General features: G+C 45.0%; 1 long non-coding RNA gene across 1 annotated transcript; it reads right to left on the bottom strand.

Annotated features, from left to right (window-relative positions):
* Positions 1-449: 449 nt before the first annotated feature.
* On the bottom strand, positions 450-5,736 carry LOC142107275 (uncharacterized). The gene is made up of 3 exons (XR_012679923.1): positions 5,638-5,736; positions 1,150-1,972; positions 450-954 (listed from the first exon to the last, which is right to left on the bottom strand). It is a non-coding gene; the product is annotated as an uncharacterized LOC142107275 (long non-coding RNA).
* Between the last annotated feature and the right edge of the window lie 2,528 nt (positions 5,737-8,264).

An 8,264-nucleotide genomic window follows, 5' to 3' on the forward strand; every position in this document is an offset into this window, starting at 1 on the left:
CTATTATAGAATGTTATTTTTCTTAGTGCATATAATACACAAGTTAACCCGTGCATGATACTCATGCATTCTAGTCAAATCAAGCTACTTAAGGTGTTAAAAAGGTTCTTGTCATGCATTTGGGCCATAGCCCAGGCCTCCTCAGGGGAAGAGCGTTACTTCCCGACACAAGCGCCCTTTTTAACGTGGTTTTGTCCACATGTCACCACCTCATCATTTTTCTCTATCACCTCATCCTTCATCTTCATCGCCACATCCTTCATCAAGCTACTTAAGGTGTTAAAAACTCCCCACTGTCACCCCCGGCAACCACCAACCACTCCCAACTGTCACTTCTCCTTCAAGAAATATATAGGTAAGTGTATAACTCTGCCCAGCAGGTGGCGCTGCAGCTTGTGGGGTTTTTTTTTCACACACACCACTAGGCATTTATATAGTAGATTCTCAGAGAGATTATCGGCTTCCAATCAGCAAAGGCTAAGCCAGCGCTTCCTCCACCTGTCTTTGTGGCTGAAGATCCACAAAAAACACGTTGTTGGCGGGCAATGAGGACAGATTTGGGAAACAATTTTTCTAGCAGATCTTGGATTTTACTCCTCCAAATATTCCAGATTTTGGTCCTTTTGAAGTATCTGCAACAATAGTTTCCTACAGGTCCAGGAAAGAAAACGCCTTTGCGCTCTGGATCTATAAACGCTGTGGATTATCATCCTTGTCTATTAGAATAAGATCAATTATTGGAAGTCCCAGATTGTACATTCAAGGCGAGAAGGATACATAATAGTCTAACTGTGCAGATGAAGTTGAGTTGCTATTCGGTAATAAAAAATACAGCAGTATAGACGCTACGTAAGCTATGCAGCCGTTCGCAGTTGCCCAGACATTGATATAAGTCACTATTAAAGCATATTTCCTTGCTGTGCTGAAATCTCCCCCACGGACATATCCTCTGACCTAGAAATATAAAAACTATATGTATTAGTATGTGAATTGTTCATTTTATTCATTGTTTTTAGTAAATGGCACTTCACACAGAATTATTCAGTTACTCAAATAAGAGAGTATTCAATATAAACTACACGTTAAAAGAAGAAAAGGTTGAAAGCTCTGAACTGAGCAATCTGGAAATGGAAATATTAAAAATGTCACCTTTTAACTCTTTCCTTTCTCGGTGGCACAATCGGGAGGGGACTCCAAATACTAGTCTTGACTGCCTTAGAATGGTTTGCTCCACTACCTTTCATATCGTTCTTAATCTAACACAGAAATATATTAGAAAGTCAGAAGACCGTATTTAGTAGCAGAATGTAAATGTAAAATAACCCACAACATTCCACCAACAGTTACACAACAATTCTTTTCCGCACATATTCAAACCTTTACCTTTGTTGCGTATATAACAGCAAAGATTCCAATAGGCGGAAAAAAGATGAGGTTAAAGATTGAATACATTATGCAGCTATCTGGGTCACGTTGTATGTCTTCATCAACCGACTGAAGAGGGCAAGGGTCAATTGATGAGATGTTGGTTTGTTGGTGGTGACCCGTTGTTACCCTTGTAACCATTGTACCATCCGGTGATGAGCTGCATATGTCTTGCGGAGGATCTGGTGAAGGGACTGAATATGGTGGTGGCAGCTCACAGCAGTCAGGAGGAGATACCCATAGAGAAGACAGCAGCAGGTAGACCGGACTTGGACAAAGTGGAGGCTGGTTGGGGGACAACGACATTAATGGATCATTGTATGGTGGATTAACATACGAGGCAGAGAGTTGGTTAGGTGGCGATACAGCTTCATATGGTGGAGGTAGATCTCTTTCTGAGAGTTCTAGCATTTCCCCTTCTTGAAATAACTCAATTACAGATGATATAGGTTATAATTTTTCTCTTCCGCTCCTCCAGTGCTCGAGGTTATGTTTCTGAGAGCTGAGATCCGAAGTGTGTGTCACGTTACATCCACCCAGCAAGTCACTGGTGAACCAGAATATCAAGTCGTTTTAGAGAAAGTATAGGTAGAGAAAAAACATTCAAACTCCATACTATGGTCACATGTTTTATGATTGTTTGAGCCAGGTACCCACAATGCATCTGGATAGAGCAAATATTCTGCATCACTCATCTGTCAGTCATTTTTTTAATGTTTCAGACCTAATTAAATACCCTGGCATATTGCATGGGTTTATGGCGTAAGTGTCTCACTTACTAACGATAACCCCGATGCCCCTTAACCTGCCAGTGGTCGCACCTTTATAAATAATTTAAGACTTTAATGGGGCAGTATTTTTAGAAGTAAATAGAAATATTTAATCTAATAAAAGGAGTGGTGTTAAAGTGGTTCTTTCCAGTAATAAATATTTTTAAAAATATAGTTTAATCAACAATATAAACTGCTACGTTTTGTCTCAAAATAACTTTTTAACTTTTATATTATTAACGGGTAACATTAATTGATTTTTGTTTGTTTTTCCTGTGCGTTCTATTGCGAATTTATATTCCACATATGCATTGGACGTATCCTGCAGAGTCTTGTATAGTAGAACAGAACAGACCTACACCCGAATTCCAGAGCCGTAACTCAAAATTTTAGCGCCTGGGGTGGGAAAGAAAAATGCCACCCCCCCTAGTCCTCAATTTTAACCAAATGAACCTACAATGTTCTTAAACTGCGTCCCCCCTTCAGAGCTGCGCTCTGGACGGTCGCCCCGATCGAACAACCCTAGTTAAGGCCCTGCCAAATTCATCACCACACGTATCTTTAGAAATTTGGTAAGGTGGAGATACAGCTTCATATGGTGGAGGTAGATCTCTTTCTGATAGTTCTAACATTTCCCCTTCTTGTTATAACTCAATTACAGATAAAATCATCTTTCTATACTGCTTTTCTAGTGTTTGAGAATTTTTTTTGGAGAGCTGTGATTCTTATTACACACACCCAGCACGCCACCGCTGAACCAGAATATCAAGTCGTTTTAAAGGAAGTATTAGAAAAAAAGTAAATCAAACTACATATTGTTTATTATGGTCACGCGAGTTCATGAGCGTTTAGGACGGGTACCCACAATGCACGTGGATAGGACAAGGTGTGAATATTCTGCTGAACAATTCCTAGTCACAAATCCTATTATTTCATTACATTGTTACTGTGTTGGTGACGGTTATTTACTATGATCACATTTGTTTGCAATTTTGCACTAACTCACAGGAACCAATTAGTATGGAGTTTACATTTGCCTAGTACATGTTAGACAATGAAAGCAAACATCTGACCGGACCGGATTTATTTCTGTGATGTAGATGAGCACAACTGTGCCTGGAAATTATCAGCGTTATGCAACAATGAGCACAGAATTATTTTCTAGTTTTCGCTCCTACAGTCTGCAGTAACCTTGATGCACCATTAGGGGGCACCATTAATACACACAAAAACCTAATGAGAACTATTATCCTCTGCGCAGGGTTTGTTTGAAGTCTCTTGTGTACAATTTACCTATAGATTAAGAGATTTTAATGGCAAGAATTTATTGTGGGAACATGGTATTTCTATAGATCTTCATGGTAGACCCCAATTAAGGTGAAACATTTATTACTTATAGAAACTACCCGAATTATGTTGTTAATCAGACGTTTCTCTGACTTTTGAGGGGGGCTTGAAGTTCCGCACCCTGTGCACTTTTTTTGTGTTTTTCCACTTTCTTTGCACTTGGTGACCGGAGGCACAATCACCGGCTTTCAAGAAAACAGAAAAGATGTCAACTGTCCCTGGAAAACTGGGTTAAATGGGATCCCTACATCTATTATGTGGGAAAATGTAATATCCTGGTGTTAATTAGACATTACATTTAAGTAATAACACCCTGGAGGCGTTGAAGTCATAAGACAAGAGGTGAAGGACCCAGTCTGGACTTTATGACCCTATTCAGAAGGGTTTATTTCTATTATAGGCTAAATATGTGTTTATTAGTATTAACATTCTGTAAATGGATGTAAAAATATAAATAGGTAACAATATAACAAGATACTAATAATATATTCACAGAAAAACAATGTAACAACACGGCGGTGGATGCTCTGTTCTTTAGTTAATCGACCCAAAAAGAAGTGATGTCCCAATTATAACAAGCCCCCCAATGAGCTGGACAGGTTAATAATAAAGGAACTAATTAAATAATTAGTAAATTTCTTTTTAAACACGTTACCATTGTAGCCAGAGAATAAATTAAGGTTAAAATCAATATATTCTGTAGTATTGTTTCTCTGTCACCTCATCTCCTCACAGCTCAGGCCACACCCCATCTCCTCACAGCTCAGGCCACACCCCTTCTCCTCACAGCTCAGGCCACACCCCTTCTCCTCACAGCTCAGGCCACACCCCTTCTCCTCACAGCTCAGGCCACACCCCTTCTCACAGCTCAGGCCACACCCCTTCTCCTCACAGCTCAGGTCACACCCCTTCTCCTCACAGCTCAGGCCACACCCCTTCTCCTCACAGCTCAGGCCACACCCCTTCTCCTCACAGCTCAGGCCACACCCCTTCTCCTCACAGCTCAGGCCACACCCCTTCTCCTCACAGCTCAGGCCACACCCCATCTCACAGCTCAGGCCACACCCCTCCTCACAGCTCAGGCCACACCCCTTCTCCTCACAGCTCAGGCCACACCCCTTCTCACAGCATTGGCCACACCCCATCTCCTCACAGCTCAGGCCACACCCCTTCTCACAGCATTGGCCACACCCCATCTCCTCACAGCTCAGGCCACACCCCTTCTCACAGCTCTGACCACACCCCATCTCCTCACAGCTCAGGCCACACCCCTTCTTCTCACAACTCAGGCCACACCCCTTCTCACAACTCAGGCCACACCCCATCTCCTCACAGCTCAGGCCACACCCCATCTCCTCACAGCTCAGGCCACACCCCTTCTCACAGCTCAGGCCACACCCCTTCTCACAGCTCAGGCCACACCCCTTCTCACAGCTCAGGCCACACCCCTTCTCCTCACAGCTCAGGCCACACCCCATCTCCTCACAGCTCAGGCCACACCCCTTCTCCTCACAGCTCAGGCCACACCCCTTCTCCTCACAGCTCAGGCCACACCCCTTCACACAGCATTGGCCACATCACTTCTCACAGCTCAGGCCACACCCCTTCTCACAGCATTAGCCACACCTCATCTCCTCACAGCATCGGCCACACCCCTTCTCACAGCATTGGCCACACCTCATCTCCTCACAGCTCAGGCCACACCCCTTCTCACAGCTCAGGCCACACCCCATCTCCTCACAGCTCAGGCCACACCCCATCTCCTCACAGCTCAGGCCACACCCCTTCTCACAGCATTGGCCACACCCCATCTCCTCACAGCTCAGGCCACACCCCTTCTCACAGCATTGGCCACACCCCATCTCCTCACAGCTCAGGCCACACCCCTTCTCACAGCTCTGACCACACCCCATCTCCTGAGAGCTCTGGCCACACCCCCTTCCCACAGTGCTGGTCACACCCCCTCTCCTCACAGCTTTGGCCACACCCCATCTCCTGAGAGCACTGGCTACATCCATTTTCCACACAGCGCTGACCAGGCCCCTTCTCTCCTCAACTGACAGAAAAGTCACCTAATAAACAGCACTGGCCACACCTTTTTCCCACAGCTCTGGTCACACGCCATCTCCTCATAGCTCTGGCCACACCCCTTTACTTCACTGCACTGGCCACACCTCTTTCTCACAGTGCTGGTCACACGCCATCTCCTCATAGCTCTGGCCACACCACTTTACTTCACTGCACTGGCCACACCTCTTTCTCACAGTGCTGGTCACACGCCATCTCCTCATAGCTCTGGCCACACCCCTTTACTTCATAGCTCTGGCCACACCCCTTCTCACAGCTCAGGCCACACCCCTTCTCCTCACAGCTCAGGCCACACCCCTTCTCACAGCTCACGCCACACCCCATCTCCTCACAGCTCAGGCCACACCTCATCTCCTCACAGCTCAGGCCACACCCCTTCTCACAGCATTGGCCACACCCCATCTCCTCACAGCTCAGGCCACACCCCTTCTCACAGCTCTGACCACACCCCATCTCCTGAGAGCTCTGGCCACACCCCCTTCCCACAGTGCTGGTCACACCCCCTCTCCTCACAGCTTTGGCCACACCCCATCTCCTGAGAGCACTGGCTACATCCATTTTCCTCACAGCACTGACCAGGCCCCTTCTCTCCTCAACTGACAGAAAAGTCACCTAATAAACAACACTGGCCACACCTTTTTCCCACAGCTCTGGTCACACGCCATCTCCTCATAGCTCTGGCCACACCCCTTTACTTCACAGCACTGGCCACACCTCATTCTCACAGTGCTGGTCACGCCCCACTCCTCACAGCTCTGGCCACACCCCATCTCCTCATAGCTCTGGCCACACCCCATCTCCTCATAGCTCTGGCCACACCTCTTTCTCACAGTGCTGGCCACGCCCCATCACCTCACAGCTCTGGCCACGCCTCTATCTCACAGTGCTGGTCACGCCCCTTCTCCTCACAGCTCAGGCCACGCCCATGTCTTCTCTGTCATAGATTTTATATAAATATGTCCTCATCTGTAGGACACTACAGTAATACACACATGTACAGAATCAGGGTGGAGCTCAAAATAGGTCACATGATAATAGTAGAAATCAGCCAACTGGCATTGAGAGGTGCATATAATACAATCTGTTCAGCCTATAATATACTGTATAATGTTATTGCATAGATGACATAGACCAGGGTTTCCCAAACCCAGTCCTCAGGGCTCCCCAACAGGGCAGGTTTTCTGGATTACATGTGACATAATTACACCACCTGTGGATCTGTTACAATGTGTCAGTCAGTAATGACTACATCTGTGCTCCAGCAAGGAGATATGGAAAACCTGCACTGTTAGGGAGCCCTGAAGACTGGGTTTTTGAAGCACTGACATAGGCCAAGTGCATAACACCCTTCAACAGTCTCAATTTTATTGGGACACATTGCAATGCAAGAGGGGTGGGGGTTTTGAATAAAATGATAATGGGGCATAGGTGTCTGGTTTTTGGTGCATGGCTTAATTTACCTAATTTCCAGTCAGATAGGTTGGCTGGTATGCAAGGGATGTAAATGAGGATCCACAGCCATATAAAGACATTAATTGGCCTTTCCCTAGGGCCCCAAAATGATGTTTCCCCACCACTTGACATCACTGGCTATATATTTTGATACTGTTAAAAGCACCCAGTAAATTAATTATGAGACAGGCTCTATATGACAGGCTGTGAATATAGCATCCAAAAAGCAATTTATAGCTCTGTCCTACCCCAGACATCTTTCAGGGATCGGTACTATTTACCTCCTGGAAATCCGAGCAACAAGCGAACACTCTAGGCCCCCTCCCCCCCCACTTTAATTGGTATCACCACCTTTGAAAGTCTAAATGCAGCAGCAGGGGGTATATTGGTCAAATAACTACCTCAGATGCCCCCCAGGCTGGAAAACTGAAAAATCTTAGGGTCTCTCTGGTGCCAAATTTAAAGGACCACGGGAATGACCACCTGGGAAGAAGGGGGTGGGCACTACCTAGAAGGCACGAACCCCCCTCTTTAAAGTTTCAATTTCCTGTTTCACCTAATTCTTACTATATCCTCGGTACGTTCCTGTTTTTTTCATGGGGAAGTTTATTTGTTAAGTATATTTGTTCTGTAAACACGATGCACTGACAATAAATTTCTTTGGGGTGGGGGGGAATAGATATAAAAAATTATATATTCTACTTACCAGTTTACATGCATAAGCTTTTATCTAATTATTTTTCTTATAAAATTATAATACTCATGGTGAAAAGTTGTCATTGTGCGTATCACTGTGATAAGGGTAAAAAAAATCCACCTTAATTCAACGTGTGCCTGTATCTCTTGTCTATACTTAATTGTTTCCTCTGATTGTATTGTTCACTGGTCACTTTTAACATGGAATTAAAAATAGAGAGCAATCAACTTGCAATGTATCTGTTCTAAAGCGCAGCTTATTTATTCATTTATTCCTCCAAAAGATTTATTAAGAGACCTTACTAACCTCAGGAGGAGGAAGCAATTAGCTTTGCCCTAGACGTGCGACATTGCTGTCATGGCTTGTAACAAAGAGATTAGAGACCCACGGCCGTCATAACTTGAAAACGTCCATTAGGGAACCCTGCAGTCCACGTAATAGTGTCACATATCTTAAGTGCAGACTGTAAACTTCCACCGCCAGCA

The sequence above is a fragment of the Mixophyes fleayi genome, chromosome 11 (assembly GCF_038048845.1).
Source record: "Mixophyes fleayi isolate aMixFle1 chromosome 11, aMixFle1.hap1, whole genome shotgun sequence".
Taxonomy (NCBI): Eukaryota; Metazoa; Chordata; class Amphibia; order Anura; family Limnodynastidae; genus Mixophyes; species Mixophyes fleayi.